The 22630-nt window shown below is 40.4% G+C and overlaps 1 protein-coding gene across 5 annotated transcripts in view; it reads right to left on the bottom strand.

Annotated features, from left to right (window-relative positions):
• LOC102957920 (X-linked inhibitor of apoptosis) overlaps positions 1-22630 on the bottom strand; it is an 86976-nt gene that overhangs the window by 61435 nt on the left and 2911 nt on the right. The window contains exon 1 of one of the 5 annotated variants that reach the window (XM_042973911.1): positions 2123-3187. The exons of the other annotated variants lie outside the window; for them this stretch is intronic. The gene's annotated coding sequence lies outside the window, so the exon portion shown is untranslated. Of the gene's footprint in view, positions 1-2122; positions 3188-22630 lie in introns of those variants that run through there. 5 annotated transcript variants of the gene reach the window in all.

The raw sequence follows: 22630 nt of genomic DNA, 5'->3' as shown, positions 1-22630 counted from the left end.
TCTGAACACATTTTGACACTAGCTTTAAGACCCCTCGTTGAATCAGAATAAGCTGGATGACAAAAATCAAGATTCAAAGAAACCAAAGCTGGCTGATACACTGAGATGAAATTTAACAGGGATATTAAACATTACATTCTGACTTTAAAAATCTGTTGCACAGCTAAAGGAAAATGGAAACTTGGTTTGGAAAGAAGTCACGTGAAAGCAACTCTCTAGAGTAAAATCTTGGGATTTTAGTTAATTAAAAATTCATTTTGAGGGGTGCCTGTTTGGCTCAGTCAGTACAGCATGTGACTCTTGATCTCAGGGTCGTGAGTTCAAGCCCCATGTTGGGCACAGAGCTTATGTCAGAATATAAAAATTCATTATATGAGCCAACATTACATGGTTGCTAAAAAAAAAAAAAACCACAAAAAAAAACAAAAACAAAACAAAACTTAAAGTAACTCCAGGCTGCATTAATGTCCAGAAGTGCAACATCAACACAAGGATGAAGGGTTATAACAATCAACAGCAGTACAGAATGGATTGGGTTGCCTTGTAGATTCCTCCCATTACTGGAAGGCACAACGGCATAGACTAAGAGGCAGGACAAAACATTTCTAAGTCTATAATGACCCTGAAGAATTAATGCTCAATATAATCCAAAACATAGGAAAATTACCTTCTCTGAGGTGGTAAGTTTTATTTCTCAGGTCAATCAAAATAGACAGAAAATGTAAAATCAAGGATCTATTCTCATTTCGAGATAGTGGACGTCTTGTATGGTTCAAGTAGTCACCCCATTTCAGATAATATTAGATAAAACTCCATCGTTCAATACTAGCAGGAGAATCTCTGTTTGAAGCTTTCAAGTGGAGACCTCATCTTACCAGGGGTCATTTCCATGCTAATAGTTTAGATTTCACTGTTTTGAAAAGCAGATATTTATTCAGAAACACCCAATTGAGCACTACATATACATTATCAGAGTGTGAGCTTTTGTTGCAGTGTGAGAAAGCAGAATTACTAGAGAGGTTAAGAGTGAAAGGGAGAAAAATGACTGACAAAAGACAGAAACCTTGGGTTTGGAGGAAGGCACCAAACGAAAAGGATGAGAGAGGATTTTTTTTTTTTAAAGAAGGATTTAAATGGAATGAAGGTGGGAGAGATGATATTTAGAAAATGAGTATATATAGCACAGGAATTGTGAATAGAGAAGAAAATGGGGTATGAATACTGGAGAAGGGTGACCAAAAGGCTTTGGATGTAAACAGGTCTTAATACAATAAAGTATGCGGAGATAATTCAAGGCTTCTTTGTGAAAGCGTGCTTAGGCTTTGTATTAGGGAAGCAGAAAGGTAACAAGGCACAGAGGGAAAGATGTGAAAGAAAGCTGTCACAGGACTTGCAAATTTGTCTAGTTTAAGAACTTCTAAACCTCTGACCTGGAATAGGCATGAGAACAGTGTTGCAAGTTTACAATGTTATAATGTTATTAAACGCCCAACTCTGGATTTCAGCTCAGGTCATGATCTCATGGTCAAGAGATCCAGCCCCGTGTTGAGCTCCACGCTGAGCATGGAGCCTGCTAAAGATTCTCTCTCTGCCTCTGGCTCTGCCCCTCCCCTGCTCACATACTTTCTCAAACAAAAAAGTTACTGAAATAAATAGCAACAGGAAGTAGGTTAGTGGTTGCTAGAGCTGGGGGAGGAGGGGAATGAGGAGTAAATACACGTGGTTACTGGGTTTCTTTTTGGAGTAATGAAATAGTCTGAATTAGACTGTAGTGACGGTTGCACAACTCTGTGAATACACTAAAACCCACTGAACTGTACACTTTAAAATTAAGTTTATGGTAGGTGAGATGTATCCTGATAATGCTGTTTAAATGCTAGTTTGGTAATAGTATACACTTTGGAGCATCAGAGGTGATTTTCAGGCTAAAACAAAGGGACCCTTGCTAACGAAATTACTTTTTTATATGGAAACCTAGATGTTACAATACATTTTCGGAACTAGGCAGAGGCCTAAATCACTTCTATTTGAAGTGGTTACATATTTAACCTGTTACAAAGATCCCAGTTAATTTTTCTTTCAATTACATTCTTTAAATTCTAACGTGAAGTCTGATTCTTACCTCTTTTGATACTCTGAGGACCTCAATTCTTATGTTCACAATATTTTCTTAATGTCGTTCTTCTGTTGCGAATTGTTGTAAATCATCTTCTGAAGTGCATTTTTTTCTAACTTCTAGGATATCAAACCAATTGGCTGTTTTTAGGAGCCAATTAGCTTCTTTCCACATTGTGAAGCACTGAAGCTATGTTCCTGAATTATGAAATTCTGTGTTTTTTTAACACTGGGTTTATTCATCTTACAGTTTATTTATTTATAAACTAATTCCAAATAGGTATAACTGCATTGACTCTGGTAATACAGAAGACTCTAATTCTTCATTTCTTCACATTGCAAAACATTCCTTTTGTTGTACACACACACACACGGTGTGTGCTTTTGAACTCTTTTAATGTATTCAAGTAGTGTGAATTCTTTTGAATATAAGATACACACACATAGGTTAAAAGATTTTTATACACAGGACAGACTTGTGCACTTTTTATACAAAGATTTTGGATCTTCTTAAGTGGGATTGTTCCAGGAACACTGGCTACACTTTGGGAGAAAGTTGTATTTATCATGGACAGGTAGAGTTTATCCATATTATTTTCATTAGGCTATTTATTTCTCACACGTCCACTTAGACCAGTTAAGAGTAAGGCTGCCAACTTTCATTCTCTGCCTGAATTCTTTGGTATTTATCATTGTACAATGTGCACAAGCACTACAGTATGCATGTATATAGAAACTAAGAATATTATGAAGTACATAACTCCCCTATACTTTACGGATAATTCCCCCAAAAGCTATTTATTATTTTTTTATTTTTTAAATTAAGTCATCTCTGTGCCCAATGTGGGACTTGAACTCATGACCCCGAGATCACGAGAGTCACGTGCTCTACTGGCTGAGCCATCCAGGAACCCCTATTAATTCTATGGTAGGGCTACTATGGATGCCTTTAGAACGTTTGTGTGCTATTAAAACAATGGAAGAATCAAATGACTCCATTCTGAGGGACAGATTCTCTAGATGGTTAAAAAAAAAAAAAAGATGAAATAAAGTCCTGATTAATTGGGGGGAAAAAAACCTCTAATGTTCAAGCAATAGAAAAAAAATCCTATGCAGAAGTATTTTTTGTGAGATTTAATATCAGGACACTACTCAGAAATGTATTTAAGTATTAAACTTTCTTTTTATTTTTTTACTAAAAAATGCTTTTATTTTTAAAGTTTATTTACTTATTTCGACAGAGACAGAGAACTCAATGAATGGGGGAAGGTCAGAGAGATAGACATAGACATAGACATAGAGAGAATCCCAAGCAGGCTCCACACTGTCAGTGCAGAGCCCAATATGGGGCTCAATCTCACGAATCATGAGACCAAGACCTGAGCCGTAATCAAGAGTCAGACACTTAACCAACTGAGCCACCCAGAGCTCCTAAGTATTGAGCTTTCTATTGCCTTACTTGAAACAAAAATTAACAGTAATTTTTTTAAAAAGCTGTTTGGGGGATACCTGGGTGGCACAGTCCATTACGCAGCCATCTCTTGATTTCTGCCTAGGTCATGATCTTGCAGTTCATGGGACTGAATCCTGCATTGGGCTTTGTGTGCTGACAGCGCAGAGCCTGCTTGGGATTCTCGCTCTCCCTTTCTCTCTGCCCCTCCCCCACTCATGCTCTCTCACTCTGTCAAAATGAAGTTAAAAAAAAGTTGTTTGGTAGTCAATTATTACTGCTTAGGCAATTTTTTAATAAATAATAGGTTTTTTTGTTGGCCCATTTTAATGTTTATTTATTTTTGCGAGAGACAGACAGAGCATGAGTGGGGTGCGAGCAGAGAGAGAGGGAGACACAGAACCCGAAGCAGGCTCTGGGCTCTGAGCTGCCAGCACAGAGACTGATGCGGGGCTCAAATTCCCGAACTGTGAGCTCATGACCTGAGCTGAAGTGGGACACTCAACCGACTGAGCCACGCAGGCGCCCCCTGCTCAGGCAATGTTTTAAAAATGTACTCCATAATATCATGAGTTTCAGTTATCACAGCATCTTAGAAAACGTAAGTAAGCAGTTTCATATGTGTACCAGACACTGATGAAAGTAATTTTGACTCTGCACAAATTTATTTAAGATGGCTAACTAGGAAATGGTCTCTGATGACTGAAAATTAACTACTATAAATATCCATTACAATTTTTTGTTAGTTTTAATTTTATTTTAGAGAGAAGAGAAAACAGCAGGGGAGAGAGGCAGAAGGGGAAGGGGGGGAGAGGGGGGGGAGAGAGGGAGGGAGGGAGGGAGGGAGAGAGAGGGAGGGAGGGAGGGAGGGAGGGAGGGAGGGAGGGAGAGGGAGGGAGAGGGAGGGAGGGAGGGAGGGAGAGGGAGAGAGGGAGGGAGGGAGGGAGGGAGAGGGAGGGAGGGAGGGAGGGAGGGAGGGAGAAAGAGGGAGGGAGGGAGGGAGGGAGAGAGAGGGAGGGAGAGAGGGAGGGAGGGAGAGAGGGAGGGAGAGAGAGGTAAGGAGGGAGTGAGGGAGGGAGAGAGGGGGAGGGGGAGGGGGAGGGGGAGGGAGGGGGGGAGAGAGGGAGGGAGGGAGGGAGGGAGGGAGGGAGGGAGAGAGAGAGAGAGAGAGAGAGAGAGAGAGAGAGAGAGAATGAGAATGAGAATGAGAATGAATATGAATGAATCCCAAGCAGGCTCCACACTCAGCATGAAGCCCAACATGGAGCTCAATCCCACAACCTCCGGATCATGGCCTGAGCTGAAACCAAGAGTCAGACACTTAACTGACTGAGCCACCCAGCCGCCCCCACCCCCGGCCCCCATTAAAACTTTTTAAGTCAAAATGGTACCTGAATGACAAATCACCGTTCTTAACAAATAAGTAGCAAAACCCTTCATGGTTTTATTTTTGTTTTTACCAAGCTCATAGATCTCTACGATCTATGTTTCACTCTTCCAGTGTCTGTAAGAAATTTATCCAGTCACTACTGGCTCACTTAATGAACTACATCTTTTTTTTTTTAATAAAAAATTTTTTTAATGTTTATTTATTACTGAGAGACAGAGGCAGAGCATGAGCAGGGGAGGGACAGAGAGAGGGGGAGACACAGAATCTGAAGCAGGCTCCAGGCTCCGAGCTGTCAGCACAGAGCCTGAAGTGGGGCTCGAACTCACAAACTGTGAGATCATGACCTGAGCCCAAGTCGGAAGCTCAACCGACTGAGCCACCCAGGTGCCCCTATAAACTATATAACTTCTGAACATTATTCCTGCAACCAAGGGCTTTGTTAACTTCTCATCATGAAAAAGCATCTAAGTAACTATACTGTGGCACAGTACAAAGGGAGCTGAGTGGCTGTTACAAGTTGAATCCCGCCCCCAGGAAAGATACTTTTAAGTCCTACCCACTGGTTAAGAATGTGAATGTATTTGGAAATAGGATCTTTGCAGATGTAATTGAGTGAAGATAGGCTCATTAGGGTGGGCCCTCATCCAATATGACTGAAGTCTTTTCAAGAAGGGAAGAAACACGGCCACAGAGGCACGTGGGGAAGCCGGCCACGCAAAGATGGAGGCTGAGGCCGGAGTGCTAATGCACCTGTAAGGCAAGGAGCACCAAGGAGGAGTGGCAACTCCAAGAGCTACAACAAAGGCATGGAACAGATTCTCCCTGGAGCCTTCAGAGAGAACATGGCCCTGGCAACACCCTCATTTCCAACTTGTAGCGTCCAGAACCGTGAGAAAATAAATGTCTCTTGTTTTAAGCCACTCGGTTTGTGGTACCTTGTTATGGCAGCCCTAAGAAAAGCTAATAGGATGATGTTAAAAATACGAACCAGAATTATGTAAGCAACATAATCCTATTAGTTCCCACTGCAGTACTATCATGCTGGCTGAAACACATTATGTAATTAAATAAAGGCATCTGTTTAAAACTCAGAACACGCATGTTTCTAGAATCTCATCTATGACATCTTTACTGATTCTTCCACTCCAAATCCCTCTACGTAATTTGCTGATGATCCAAGTTGTACTAGAACAAGATTTAGTAATTTCTGCATGTTTGTCCAACCTTCTTTTAAAAGTTTATCGATTTATTTTGAGAGAGAGAGAAAGAGAGAGAAAGAGAGAGAGAGAGTGTGTGTGTGTGCGCGCGCGCAAGCAGGAGAGGGGTGGAGAGAGAGGATCCCAAGCAGGCGCTGAGCCGCCAGAGCAGAGCCTGACACGGCGCGGCGGGGACCTTGAACTCATGAACTATGAGATCATGAACTAATCCAAAACCAAGTCACTTAACCAACTGAGCCACCCAGGCACCCATGCACGCGTGTTTGGATGTGTGTGTTTGTATGTTGTCAGCATGAAGGTCCTCTTGGGCAAGGACCGTGTCTTATCACGTCTGTATTCTCAATGCCTAAAACAACGCACAACATGCAGTAGTACTTAATAAATGTTGGGCAAAAGAATGAATGCTGCACCACTTCTATCACACTACTGCTGTCATTGTGCTGCACTGCCCTGGACACTTGAGATCACCGTGAGCACTAAAAACTGTTAGCATTTGCCTCGGAAATTGTTAATATATGCCTAGGAAATGTGACCAAAATAGTCAATACGTGTATACCATGCAAACGGTATCATTCTTCAGTAATAAAAACCTATCCTAAAATCACATTTTAGGGGCACCAGGCTGGCTCAGTAAAAGGAGCATGTGAATCCTGATCTCCCGGCATGAGTTTGAGCCCCACCTTGGGTGTAGAGATTACTTAAATAAAAACTTAAAAAAACCCACATTTCAAAAATATTATAGGATTCACAAGCATTTTCATAGTAACACAATCAAAATTTTGTATGTGCTAATCATAAGACATCATAATTTTATTTTTTTTAATTTGTTTTACATTTATTTATTTTTGAGAGAGAGAGAGAGAGAGAGAGCGAGCGAGCACACAAGTGGTGGAGGTGCAGAGAGAGAGGAGACACAGAATCCGAAGCAGGCTCCAGACTCCAAGCTGTCAGCACAGAGCCCTTTGTGGGGCTCAAACTCACAAACCATGAGATCAGACATCATTATAATTTTATCTTAAGATTCTTTCCCATTACATGCAGAAATATTACAAATTTTTCTCATCAGTTGCCTCTCCCCATAGGGATCTTGTCAAATAAGCAACATTCTCCCTGACCCAACTGAGGTCAATCCATCTTTTAATCACCTTAAGTATTAGCCAGTTATTTCCATGCTTAGAATTAGCATTTTGACTTACAAAGTTGTAGTATTTATGTAGACGTAGCAGAATATTAAGAAGCTGAGGGGCACCTGGGTGGCTCAGTTGGTTAAGTGTTGGACTCTTGATTTGGGCTCAGGTCACAATCTCACAATTCGTGGGATCAAGTCCCATGTCAGGCTCTACATGAGCCTACTTGAGATTCTCTCTCCTTCTCTCTCTGCCCCTCCCCTGCTTGCACTCTCTCAAAATAAATACATAAAAACATTTAATTAAAAAAACCCGGTATGTACGTATGTGTGTATATATGTATGTATGTATGTATGTATGTATGTATGTATATATATATATATATATTTTTTTTTTTTTTTTAATTTGAGAGAGAGAGAGAGAGAGAGAGACCGACCATGAGCAGGGGAAAGGGGCAGAGGAGAAAGAATCTCAAGCAGGCTCCAGGCTCAGCACAGAGCCCAAGGCAGAGCTTGATCCAATGACCCTGGAATTATGATCTGAGCAGAAATCAAGAGTCAGACGCTCAACTGGACTGAGCCACCCAGGTGCCCCAAGAAGCTGAATTTTAAAAAATGATACACCCTGAACAAAAAGGGTGTATCATTTTTTTTAATTCAGCTTTTATCCTATATTTACATACAAATTCAAATTTCAGTCAAATTGTTCATTTACAGTAGTGAGGTTCAGGGGCACCTGGGTGGCTCAGTTGGTTAAGTGTCTGACTTTGGCTCAAGTCATTATCTCACAGTTCATGAGTTCAAGGGCCACATCAGGCTCTGTGTTGACACCTCAGAGGCTGGAGCTTGCTTCACGTTCTGTGTCTCCCTCTCTCTCTGCCCCTCGCCCGCTCACACTCTGTCCTCTCTCTCTCAAAAATAATAAACATTAAAGAGATTATAGTAGTGAAGTTCTTCTAACCATAAGCATATTTTCTTTTAACTTTAAATGGGCCATAAAATATTTTGGAGATTACATTCAAGCAAATCAAAAGTTCATCCCCTAAAATTAAGTACTAGAGCCATTCAAATAACTAAATGGCATTAATGAGCACTTGGCTCATAAGCTCAGTTAATAAGATAAACTTATGAATACTGCTATATACAATTCTTGATCATGAAACCTACTTCTGTAAACATCCACAAGGGCATGCTGAGAACCAATATAGAGAATATCAATTACATGTTCCATACTTAATTTACAAAGTCATAGTAATACTCAAATTTGAGCAAAGACCTCCAATCTTTGCCTGATTATTGATAATAATTTACTCCACAGGTACAGTTTGCTCAAAATGGACACACAGTAAGGTATTCCCTCATTTTTTTAAACAAATTATGCAACTGTGCTCCTCAAAATGTTCTGCATGAAGAATACACAGGTTTGGGGCTCAAAAATTCACTTAAGATCATAAAAAGGCTCAAGATCACTATTATTACTATTACTGCCTCTTCCATTTCACTGAAAACTGTTCAGACCATAAGACGATTTACAGTGCTTGCTAAACAGTAGCCTTTGATTAAAAAACAAACCATCTACAGTCCAAACTATAGATCCATGACACAGATGAATACTATTTATGCTTATTCAGAGCCCAGATCAAACCCTTTGTTAAAATCAGAACAGGCAGAAAAAAAATTTCAAGATGGATATTCATTCAGTCTTTAATACAAACACATGTTTTCCTTTTTCAAAGAGAGGAATTAAGAAAGAATCTTACTGGGGTACCCGGGTGGCTCAGTCAGTTGAGCATCTGACTTTGGCTCAGGTCACAATCTCGTGATTTGTGAGTTCAAGCCCCACACTGGACTGACTCGCTGCTGTCAGCGCGGAGTCCACTTTGGATCCTCTGTCACCCTCTCTCTGCCCCTCCCCTGCTCACTCTCTCTCAAAAATAAACATTTAAAAAAAGAAATAAGTAAAATAAAAATAAAAAAGAATCTTACTACCCAGGCTGTGGCTTTTAGTATATCTATCCTTTCAGAACCTTATCTGTATGCATTGGCATATGCACATTATAAATATTTCTAGAGGAAATTTATTATACATGGTATTTTACAACTTGCTTCTTTTTCCATTTAATAATATATCCTAAGCATCTTCCTACATCAATCTTTATCTTGATTAGAACACTATTTTAAATGGATGACCAGTACAAATCCATATTTCTGAACATTATGTTTACATGCATATTTTAAAAGAGAGACAATACCCAACATGATCAAACAATGCAAGAAGTCATCTCATTCATGCCACCGCTTACCTTAAACCTCTGGTTCCCCTTGAAGGGTTTCAGAACAAGCCTTCCCAAAATGTGCCACTTTGGCATGTGGATTACTTTAAGCTGAAGTCAATCAAGGCCCAAAGACCCAGGAAAAGCTTTTACCTCCCCCTTAACTGCCTGAAGGAATTTAGATAGAGGGCTTGGTCCAGGAAGAGAACTACCATGAGAGATCACTACAAAGAATATGGGCTAGGTGTGGTTACGCTGGGGGAGGTTCTGCAGGGCCTGTAGATCAAATTCCTCTGGGTCTCCCTGTCTCTGGAGGCCAGGCAAATATTTGTTTATCAAACATTTGTTCTTCTCATCTTCTTGTAAACTGTCTTCCTCCCCTTTGAAGTCCCAGACCCCTACCCCTTTCCCTTATCTCAAGATGGCAAGTAAGCGTCAACCACCTGACTGCCTGTGGATCTCATATTCTTATGTGGCTTCTGTATGGACTCAGATTTGCTCGTCTCCTGTTAGTCTGTCTTATATCAATTTCCTAGCCAAAGCACCTAGAAAAGTAGAAGAAACAAATTTCCTCCCAAACAGTTGGGTGAGTCAGGCAGGAGCAACTGTACTGGCTGATTACTGCTTGCTCCGCGGCTGCGGCAGCTGAGAAATTCTGGCACCTCTGATAAATGTGGCAGAAGGTAGGAATTCTTACCATGTCAGTCTTCTTAATCTCTGCCTGCAGGGCCCAGTGGAAATGAGAGTAGTAAGAGTCCTTTCTTTCCTTTTCTAAATTTAGATCAGTAGGAAAAAATATTTGTGGAACTAGTTCCTTGGGTGCAGCAACTCTGGTAAAGGTCTGAGCACTCCTGATTTTTATTGGTCTTTTTCCTCCCAGAGACGGTCACTGTTTTTGTCTCTGTTGTGTTGTTTGTCATAAGAAGGAAGGCCATGGGGTAGAACGCAGGCATAGGCCCTAGAAGCCTGCTGTTTGAGCCGGCCTCACTGATTGGTGAGTTCATGGTTCTCACCAGACCCGTGTCTGTTTAGACAAACTTTGCTGTGGGTTAATGAACACATGAGGTAAACGCTGTTGCTAAGAAACATCTTGGAAGCCAAAGCCACAAAATTGGAGGGCATGGGTCAAGTATTTAAGAACTGTTACAGCACTGGCCACCTAATCCAAAGTCTCCTGTGTTAGGATAAGTTGGTCACAGAACAGGTTAGATTTACACTAGGTCACTCGCCAACCTCAAAAAAAATTCCATGCCAGGTACTCTGTAAATCACACGATCCCCAACCCAGTGGCACACCCCTCTTAAGTATTAGTTTGGCTCCAAGAGACCCAAGGCTTAGCTAAAGCTGTTAAATACATATACAAAAAGCTAGATGAGGTTTTCCTTTTGTCTTGTTCTATGTCTTGAGAGGTTGAGAACATGCTCTCTTGTCTCTGCCAGCCAGAAGATGCATGTTCCAGTATGCATCTTGGTGACCAGTCAAATAGACAGGGTTCTGAGTCACAAGCAGCACTCTTTTCATCTGACTGTGCCAGCTCTCAGGGGAGTCAGTTATGAGGGGTCCCAGTCCATAAGGGGCTTTTGTCATCTCAACCTTTGCTGTTTTGTTAGTGCTGGAAAAGCCCCGTTCTAGTAGTGCCTGCCGGGTGTCAGATTAGTGGGTCTGGGACTGGAGGTGTGTCGTGTTCTTGTGGGAAAACAGAGATGCTGTTTTCACCACACCATTCTTACAGTCTGTAACAACAAAGGGCTTTACTTTCTCAAACAATCTTTGGGAGTGAACTTTCTGGATTTTGTATGGCCTGAATCTTTTACTCTCTCGTGGGATGCCTCTTGCATCCTTGGTTAAGCCATAAAAAGGCTTCCTGATTTGAATGGCTATGGACATTAATAGATGCTACTTGTCAATGGCTAGATGATGGATCTTCTGAAGTGAAAAGGTTCTATAGTTGAAAAAAGAATTCTTAGAGAGCTCTCATCCTAAACAATTGTCTTAATGGTACCTATGGGAAGACCAAATTAAAAAGTAGATACAAAGATGGGGCACCTGGGTGGCTCAGTCGGTTGAGTGTCCGACTTCGGCTCGGGTCAGGATCTCACAGCTCGTGAGTTCAAGCCCCGCGTCAGGCTCTGTGCTGACAGCTCGGAGCCTGGAGCCTGCTTCAGATTCTGTGCCTCCCTCTCTCTCTGCCCCAACCCACTTGCATTCTGTCTCTCTCTCTCTCTCAAAAATAAATAAACATTAAAAAAAAAATTTTTAAAGTAGATACAAAGAAACAGAAGAGCTAGCCTTAAGAGACTCCCTTAACAAAATGAAAAGAATGGAAATTAGACTTCGTACAAAAATTAAAGTCCCTAACATAAACTCCATTTCATAAAATCTGGCCCATCTCCTCAGCAAATTCCTTTAGCCCCCAAAGCTCCTTCACTTTCCCCAGAAAATCCCTTAAAACACCTAGCTGCTTGCTTCAGCTTCCCTTTCCCCACAAGATTTGCAGGGAGCACTCCAGCATGATCTCTAAGCCCAGGGTAGACAGGTTACTCATGTAAATACTAAAAGTCAGAAAATAAATTTCACAGAAACACCCAGGATGGACAATATGGCTCAGACATAAGGCTTATTTGGCTGGGTTCTATAATCAGGCTCCTCCAGCTTCCTGCCTTCCTGTGCAGTCCCAAAGAAGTCATGTCCCCCAGACAGGAGCAGATCTTTTCAATTATAAAGTCCTTTTACCTCTACTTTCAGAGGAGCCTACCTCATTTACTGAGGAATTAAAAAGACTAATGGCCATTTACAATCCCACACGTGGGGACCCTGTTTGGCCGCTAAGGGGTGTTCTTCCCACCAATGATTATGCAGACAAGCCAGACCATCCCCCTGAAAACCTCCCCACTTTGGATTTCTACTAGGCCCTCCTACAAATATCAACTAAAGGCGAAGTTCAGGGGCAGAAAGGGAGGCTTTTCCCCTTAAGGTGAGTCTGAGGTTCAACTGTACGCTCAGAAAGAAGGCCTTTATGTAGATTTTACAAAGGCATATTGCATTAAACCCTGAAAATGCTTGCTGTTTATCTGCCTAAAAACTGACAAGATATTTAAAAGATTTTTTCAGGGGCACCTGGCTGGCTCAGTCACTAGAGCATGTGACTCTTGATCTCAGGGTTGTGAGTTCAAGCCACATGTTGGGCACAGAGCTCACTTTTACAAAAGTTACATATATGGGGGAGGGACAGGGAGGGAGGGAGAGACATGGAGGGAGGGAGAGACATGGAGACAGGGAGAGACATTGAGACAGAGAGAGACAACACACAGCTCTGCGGTTGGAGACTAGCCAGACTGGAAGCTAATATTCAGAGCCTGACAAGAACTTTTTTTTTTTTTTTTTGGTCTCCTCCCCTAAGTAAAAGTAAAACTATGTACCCAGAGGGAAAGAAAAATCTTCTAAAGCCCTTATAAAAGGATTTATGGGTGGTTCAACCTACAAGGCCATTTAAATTGCAACCCAATTCTTTGAGGGATTGAGAGCAATTGTCCTTATCTTACAAATCTTCGCAGAACTAGAAATGCAACTCTAGAGGCAATTCAAAGTTCTGCCTATTCCTTTTAACCCATCCCAAATCCTCCCCTATTTATCTCACAAGGCTTGTAAATATTGGCCTTAGGAAACTGAACTCTTTCTCGGAGGAACTTGTACTCTTTCCCAGTGCCTTTGAGATTTAAGGGTAAATTCTTATCTAGACTATCCCCAATTTCACATGAAAAAAAAAAAAGGAGAAAGAGAACTTTTCAAAATACAACTGCTAAAAAGGCACAACTGCTAAAAGTTTTAAAACAAAAACTCTAAGGTCTATACTTGCGTCTGTCTGTATGTTTGTGTGTTGTAGATGGGAGGCATCTTCTACGTCCGGATGATATTACTAAAGTTAATGTGTACAAGAGTTCTATTTCATTGGCTTAAAATTCAGTGCTTATAAACAAAATACTACTTAGGTTCTCAGAAATATAACAGAAGGTAACCCAAATGCCTCTCAGGTTCATGTGATCTGGAAAAATACTCAGTACTGAAGCCAGTTGAAGTTCATTAGTCTCGGGGCGCCTCGGTGGCTCAGTTGGTTAAGTGTCCAACTTTGGCTCAGGTCATGATCTCGCGCTTTGTGAGTTTGAGCCCTGCATCAGGCTCTGTGCTGACAACTTAGTCTGGAGCCTGCTTCGGATTCTGTGTCTCCCTCTCTCCCTCTGTCCTTCCCCCACTCACGCTGTCTCCCTCAAAAATAAATAAAAACTAAACAAAAAAAAAAAAAACAGGCATGTCTTTAGAGTTATCAACACTGAATATAATGCAGACATTCAAATTTTATTCTGCTTAGGTTTACTACTCAAATAAGTTCATGTTATAGCTCTTACAAAATCTGTCAGCAAGAAAAATAGCTTGGGATAATGGCTGACTGTCTAATATCTCATGAAATTTTTCTGAGTAGTCTAAAGATAACTTTTGGGAGCAAGTGATTTAGATATCTGTGAGATTTAAGTGGGATAAGAGTTTTCAGGTGAACTTCTGAGTAATAATTATTTTATGGTATATGTACTTAAAACTAGCTTCTAAAATCTTTTCAATAACTTTCAAGTTTAGAGTTTGGCTAAGTCAAATGATAGAAATTTATTGAATATCTAGATCATTTCCAAATAAGATAAAATAATGAAACATTAATTACTGAAAACAGGTTTTTATCTACTTTTGGCTCCTATTACAGATAAACTAAAGATAAATACATCTTTTTCTCTCTACCTGATCCATCCAGAATTTGTAAACTTAGGGAGTATTCTTATTTCCACGGCAATATAGTTACTTGCATAGGTTCAAGAAGAATCTGTTCTGCTGATAACAGGACACAATTGGAAACACTGTTTATAATGACTGGAATGCTACGTTTGAGAGAGACATGCATAGACATAGGACCAGACAGCTTTAAGGAGCTAAGGTTGACTTTAAGGAGCTAATAAAGCCCCTTGGAAAAATCAGCCTGGTACTTTATTTACAGGGTTCCTGGTAGCCTTACAAGGTAAGGAAGGAAGGTCACTTTCTGGCAGGTACAGGAACCTAAGGACATCCTAGGAACCACGACGAGAGGAATTAACCCAAAACTGTAAGTATTACAGGTTAAATCAGATGGCAGGTGTTTGGCTTGGCTTTCTAGCCTCAAGAAGCTTTTAAAACGTCCAATCTGAGATTCCTTATGAAAAGTTTTAGCAAAGCAGATTAAAAGAACCTATATGATAAAAACCCTGAGTAGCGAAAGCAATCCTGAAAAAGAAAACCAAAGCTGGAGGCATCACAATTCCGGACTTCAAGCTATATTACAAAGCTATAATTATCAAGACAGTACGGTATTGGCACAACAACACACACAGATAAATGGAACAGAATAGAGAACCCAGAAATGGACCCATAAATGTATGGCCAACTAATCTTTGACAAAGCAGGAAAGAGTATCCAATGGAAAAAAAGTCTCTTCAGCAAATGGTGCTGGGAAAACTGGACAGCGACATGCAGAAGAATGAACCTGGACCACTTTCTTACACCATACACAAAAATAAACTCAAAATGGATGAAAGACCTAAACATAAGGCATGAACCCATCAAAATCCTAGAGGATAAAACAAGCAAAAACCTCTCTGACTTCAGCCACAGCAACTTCTTACTTGACATGTCTCTGGAGACAAGGGAAGCAAAAGCAAAACTGAACTATTGGGACACCATTAAGATAAAAAGCTTCTGGGGGCCTGGGTGGCTCAGTTGGTTAAACATCTGACTTCAGCTCAGGTCATGATCTCACCGTTTGTGGTTCGAGCCCCACGTCAGGCTCTGTGCTGACAGCTCAGAGACTGAAGCCTGCTTCAGATTCTGTGTCTCCCTCTCTCTCTGCCCCCTACCCTGCTCATGCTCTCTGTCTCAAAACTAAATAAACATCGAAAAAGTAAAAAAGATAAAAAGCTTCTGCACAGCAAAGGAAACAATCAGCAAAACTAAAAGGCAACTGATGGAATGGGAGAAGATATTTACAAATGACATATCAGATAAAGGGTTAGTATCCAAAATCTGTAAAAACAAAAACAAAAACAAAAAACTTATCAAACTCAACACCCCAAAAACAAATAATCCAGTGAAGAAATGGGCAGAAGACACAGACACTTTTCCAGAGAAGGCATCCAGATGGCCAGCTGACACATGAAAAAATGCTCAACATCACTCATCACCAGGGAAATACAATCAAAACCACAATGAGATACCACCTCACCCGTCAGAATGGCTAACATTAACAACTCAGGCAACAAAAGATGTTGGCGAGGATGTGGAGAAAGAGATCTCTTTTGCACTGCTGATGGGGATGCAAACTGGTGCAGCCACTCTGGAAAACAGTATGTAGGTTCCTCAAAAAATTAAAAATAAAACTACCCTACAAGCCAGCAATTGCACTACTAGGTATTTATCCAAAGGATACAGGAGTGCTGATTTGAAGGGGCACATGCCCCCCAATGTTTATAGCAGCACTATCGACAATAGCCAAAGTACGGATAGAGCCCAGATGTTCATCAACTGATGAACAGATAAAGAAGATGTGTATGTACACACATACATACAATGGAATATTACTTTACAATCAAAAAGAATGAAATCTTGCCATTTGCAACAACATGGATGGAACTAGAGTGTATTATGCTAAGGGAAATAAGAAAAAGACAAATGTATGATTTCACTCATATGTGGAATATAAGATACAAAACAGATGAACATAAGGGAAGCAAAAATAATATAAAAACAGAGAGGGAGACAAACCATAAGAGACTCTTAAATACAGAAAACAAACAGGGTTGCTGGTGGGGTGTTGGGTGGGGGGAAGGGCTAAAGGAGAGAGGGGCATTAAGGAGGATACTTGTTGAGATGAGCACTGGATGTTACTCATGATACATCACGAAATTCTATTCCTAAAATTATTACATTATACGTTAACTAACTTGGATTTAAATTAAAAAAGGAGCCTATATGATAAATCACTATTCTTGCTGCACTTATGTAAATAATCAGGCCAGGTTTATTGAGACTAGACTGAATTTGCAAATAAACTGATCTTACTATGATTATCTTTGATAAAAATGGGGATGATTGCAGAGAGACAGTAATACACCATTATGAATATCAAATTCTAGTGCCATTGTCTCTTTAAAAAATTTTTTTAATGTTTATTTATTTTTGAGAAAGAGAGTGTGCAAGCAGGGGCAGAGACAGAGGGAGACACAGAATCCTAAGCAGGCTTCAGGCTCTGAGCTGTCAGCACAGAGCCCGCCCGACGTGGGGCTCAAACTCAGAAGCCATGAGATCATGACCTGAGCCAATGTCAGATGTCTAACCAACTGAGCCACCCAGGAACCCCTATTAATTATCTTTTAGGTTCTACCTATAAACTGGACTGGATCTTGAATTCAGAAGTCTTCTCCAATATTTGGCTGCAACTCTCCAAACGAACATTTTTTTTAATGTTTATTCATTAATATTAATGAATGCACGTGCAAGAGAGAGGGAGTGGGGGAGGGGCAAAGAGAGAGAGGGAGAGAAAATCCTAAGCAATTTCCGTGCTGTCAGCACAGAGGCCAATTCAAGGCTCAATCCTGCGAACTGTAAGACCATGACCTGAGCTGAAATCAAGAGTTGGATGCCCCATCAAGCCACCCAGGCACCCCACCAAACTAACATTTCCAAATTTTTCCCACCCTTCTTTTTTAATTTCTTAATATGTTTGTTTATTTTGAGAGAGTGAGTTTGGGGAGGGGCAGGGAGAGAGAGGGAGAGAGAGAATCCCAAGAAGGCTCCACACTGTCAGCTCTGAACCCAACGCAGGGCTCAAACCCATGAACCCTGAGACCATGACCTGAGCCAAAATCAAGAGTCAAACACTTAATCAACTGAGCCACCCAAGAACCATCCCCCCCCCCCCAACCTTTCTGATTTGGAATCATCGAGAACTAATATTGTCCCTTTTCCAAAGCCATGCGATTTAAAGCTGGACAACTTGATATAAACTTTCGGAGAAATCACAACAGCTCACATATAAACAATTTTCATGCCTGTCGCTATGTGGACCACTCAGATCACCAGAGACATTCAAATTACAGACCAGGAAAATCTTTTAGAATGCCAGTGCCTGCCCTCACTCCATCTGAAGATGCTTTGAGCTGGACATCTACAAATCCTCTCAACTGGCTGCCTTCAGAACTCAGAAACTGGGACTATAATCTGCTCTAATTATTAACCTTTGTTTTTCTTTCATTTCCACAGAAATTGCTCTTATAAAATCCCAGATTGTTTGTACAATAGCCCTAACTTTGGAAGCCCACCTGCATCACCATCTCCTGAAATGAGACACCACTCTTTAACTGAACTGATGTATTCTCGGGACTAAGAGACCCATCAGTTCACTGAGATGGAGAAATGTACCAACTCAACTTCTGGGCTGTGAAACTTCTTGAGCAAGTTTCAGAGGCAGGTCTGAAGGGTTTCAGAACAAGCCTTCCCAAATGTACCACTTTGGCATAAGGGTTACTTCTTAAAAATTTATTATTATCAATTGATCATAATTTCTAGACCCAGTGTGGGGCTTGTACTCATGACTCAGAAATCAAGAGTCCATGCTGGCTATGTGCCAGGTGACAACACTTCCTTCATCTGTGAACACAGCCCAGCAAACTATCAATAGCAGGGCCTGGTATTGCAAGGTTTTGCCTTTTCATTCTCAAAAGATAATTTTTATAACTTATAACAAGGAGAGGGAAGGATATATTCTTGGCCCTTCTCTTTTTGCCTATCCTGAGAATTTGTGCCAGCCTTCTACTTTGTAATGTTACCGTTAGATTTACTAACTCTGAGCCACCCCAATGAGAAAGAACAAATCGTAAATTGATGTCGACACTGTTAATCACCAGGTTAAAAAAAAGAGGGATACAGGTCATCTCCCAGTGGTGAAAGCAGTCATCAGGTCATGTCCACAGTGGTTGGCCATGAACAAATGTCTTCTGGTCCTCTGCTTGGGTGGCAGTAAGTGGCCAGCAGAGAGGGCTGAGAAACACAGGTGTAATGCCTGATTGCTACTTATTGTTAACTTGAGTTGAAAACAACAGGACTTTGTTGAAAATGATGCCTACCGGTGGAGTTCTGAACTGTTTACTCACTTCCTTGTAAACATAATCAATTAATTTGGGGCCTGGTAAGAAGTGAAGAGTTTCCTGTAATCTTTGCCCCAAAATTTCCCTAATTTTTACTAAAGGGCAGCTCTGAATCAAGTACACTGTAAATTAAAATCATCTTACCCACAAGCAAAACTTGTTCACTATCACTGAATGCATTTGTGCTGACATAATAATAGAAATCACTCTTTCGTTTTAAAGATATGGAAACGAAAGCATAAGGAAGTTAAATGATTTGGCTAAGGCCATAGAGCTGATTAGTGGCACAGAACTGGAACTTATTCTATTTGATATTTATTAAGATCAAGATTAACTTATCCTGACAGAGTGATTAGGACGCAGTACTTAAAAATCTGATGGTTATACAAGTGCCATACCAAGCGAGGTTCTTTTAATAGATGACTTGGTGAGAGCCTAACACCTACCCTAGATATTTCTCAGAATTAAGTACTCTCTTTCCTGATCATGTTAAGATCTGAAGCAAGTTCTAAAACAAATTCTTTATAAAAGCCAACATCTTTTCTTTTTCTCCAGTAAAAATACTTAGTTCTATCTGAAAGCCACTCAGCCGCCTATATATTTAGTGAGTGCCCACGTGTTCCAAACTATCTATATTCATTTCCCTCCATGCCATCATTTTAGCTACGTGTAAATATTTTTTCTAACCTACAACATGCTGAAACTAAAAAACGTCTAATTCCATTTAACAGAAGGTCAAAACCTAAGTATGAGCTTGTGTGATTCCACAGCCCATCCTCTTTTTTTCACCATGTTACTTCTGATAATAACTAAAATATGTATGTGATTTACATTGAGAATGTTTTCATTTGTGGTATCTAATTTAACCTATCCAACATATCCTAGCCCCATTTGAAATATGGGGAAACTGTGGTCTTCTGATTGTTACTCATCAAAGTTCATGCAGTAAATGACCGTCAAAACCAAACCCAGTGATTATAACCATTATAGGTCTAAGGAAATTACTGTATGAATTACTGGCAGAAGGGTTAGTCTGATGAGGTAGCAGAAAATGTTAGTTCCTTGCCCTTTCAAGGCTTGATAAATTAGCAGGTAAATCATATTGAAAGGTAAATCGTATAGCAATACAGGATTGTATACACAGCAGAGGCCTGTGTTTTGAGGCCAACAAAACTATTATAAGAATAAGGATAAAAGTTAAACCACACGTTAGTATTTATAGATTCCAAGGAAAGCACAGTGGTAGCAGCTTTACCCAGTTTAGAACATCAGCCTTAACTCACTCGGTTCAACCTCCGTATGACCATTTGAGGTCAAGCTATTCCCAGTCTATACAGGTAAAACCTCAGTTTTCACCACGACCCATATCCTTGAAAACACATTATAAAGGCAGATCATGATAAGTGAATCACACACATCCTTAACAAAGACCGGGTACCAATCATACAAAAATCAAACTCCAAAATGCATTATATAGCAGCATTAAAACTATACCATAATGAAAAATAATAAAAGCCCAGGCCAAGTCCTACAAAATCACCTAAAATATGCTTTTAGGGGCACCTGGGTGGCTCAGTCGGTTAAGCGTCTGGCTCTTGATTTCGGCTCAGGTCACGATCTCACGGTTCATGAATTTGAGCCCCACGTTGGGCTCCATGCTACAGTGTCAAGCCTGCTTGGGATTCACACTCTCCCCCCACCTCGGCCCCTCTCCCGCTCATACTCTCTCTCAAAATAAATAAATAAACTTTGAAAAATAAAGTATGCTTTTATCACACAAAGGACAACCTACCATTAGGTATAATCACAGCAACATAAAGCACAACTCAGAAGTTTGGCCTCAAATTCTTATGGCGAATACAATTATCAACGACTGCTTTGGTTAATTTCTCAGAGCACGAAAAGTCCTTCATTTCAAATTATCTGGAAGGCCTTAGAAGTTTTCTCCCTTTTCATCTAATCCATTTCTTTATCAACGCAGAGGAATTTAGTCAACAATTTTTTTACCAGGCCCGCGTTTGCTACATGCCAGCCCCTGTTAACATACTGATGTTGGAGCTCAGCTCAAAGCAGAAGGTGCTCAAGGTGTGCTGTTGGGGTTGCCTCAAGCTGAAAAGCATTTCCTAAGTGCTAGTTCAACATTTCCCACCTTAGCTCAATTTATCCAGATACCAAATTAGTCAATTTTGATCAAAGCGATACCATCAAAAAACGTGTAGCCAAGGGGCACCTGGGTGGCTCAGTCACTTAAGCGTCCAACTCTTGACCTTGGATCAGGTTGTCAAATCAAGTCCTGCATCAGGCTCCTTGCTGGGGCCTGGAGCCTGCTTGAGATCCTCTCTCCCTCTCCCTCTCCTCCCCCCAACTCTCTTGCACATGTGCACACTCTCTCAAAAAAAAATGTCTAAGAGATCTTCATCTTTTGAAACACAGCATGCAATGGAAGAAAAGCGTCACTACTAGAATCAGAGAAATGTGAACCCAAATCCTACCCCTGCACCTTAATAGCTATTTGGACCTTGGGCAAGTTACTGAGCACTTCTGAGCTTCCGCAAATTTCCCCTCCTCTGTACTATGGTAATCCCAGAATCTCAAGCCCAGAAGCCCAACTTATTCTTCAACCTATTCTATACCCATCCAAGTTGGTAAAATAGGCCATCTTTCAACACAGTAATGACCCATATATCATTCACATCTCCAACAAATTGAAATTCAAGTCTTAGCACTTGAAATTTTAAAATAAATGAAAATATTCAAATCAGAAAGGCAGAAAAAGATAAATGAAAGTAGAATTCACAAATTATTAAGGTTTATCTGTCCACCTTGTTCTTTTAAGAGAGAGAGTATGAGCACTGGAGTGGGGGAGAGGGGCAGAGGTAAAGAGAGAATCCTAAGCAGGCTCCAAGCTCAGCACAGAGTCCGACACAGGGCTTGACCCTACAACCCCGGGATCACGAATCAAGATCCCTGAGCCGGAGTCGAGAGTCGACGATCTACCACCATCGACCGACTGAGCCACCCTGACGCCCCTCCACCTTGTTCTTAATTCATTCTCACTTTAAGTATTTATTCCAAACAGATTTGGAATTGTTACATGGGATTTTTTTCCTTGATAAGATCTGAGATAATCAGTTTAAAAAAAACTACTATCACAGGTTTTGAATCTTTTAAATCAACTAGCCCAAATCTGTTACTTTATAAAACTGAAGAAACTGGGACATAGAATAATATGGAGGATAAATAAACACTACATTTTAAAAGACTTTTCATGACATAGGAGTGTTCAATACAGAATATTGAATGAGAAAAAAGGATTATGACAATCTACACACAATATGAGCCTAAATGAAAAAAATAAACATAAAAGAATGTGGATTATATTTATTCTTTATACAATTCTGAATTTCATAAATTTTCTATAAGAAACATATTTACTTTAAAATTTAAAATATTCACAATATTGTTTCCAATTAAATGGGGTATTTAATTCATAAAAAGTTATGAAGAAAATAGAAATGTGTAGGCACTGAAATATGTAGAAATATGTAGTGACTTGCTCACAATCCCACAGCTAAATGGAAACAAAGCCAAGACAAGAACCCAGGCATCAAATCCAGGGCCCTTCTCATTGTACCACGTGACCTCTAAGACACGAAAACAATATTTGCTCCCCAGTAATTGCAGTGGAAGAACTGGTAAAAAGCTGGAAGCCTGGGACTTTTAAATTTTGTGAGCAATACATGCTCTTTTTTCCCCCTTAAATAAAAAGTAAAAGAGCACTTGTTCAATTCAATTATCAACTTATTTTACCAATACTGTTTTTGTCTCTTCAAATCTACTGCCA

The sequence above is a fragment of the Panthera tigris genome, chromosome X (assembly GCF_018350195.1).
Source record: "Panthera tigris isolate Pti1 chromosome X, P.tigris_Pti1_mat1.1, whole genome shotgun sequence".
In the NCBI taxonomy this organism is placed as follows: Eukaryota; Metazoa; Chordata; class Mammalia; order Carnivora; family Felidae; genus Panthera; species Panthera tigris.
The sequence above is the reverse complement of the archived record's forward strand: the minus strand, read 5'-3'. Positions and strand labels throughout refer to the sequence as shown.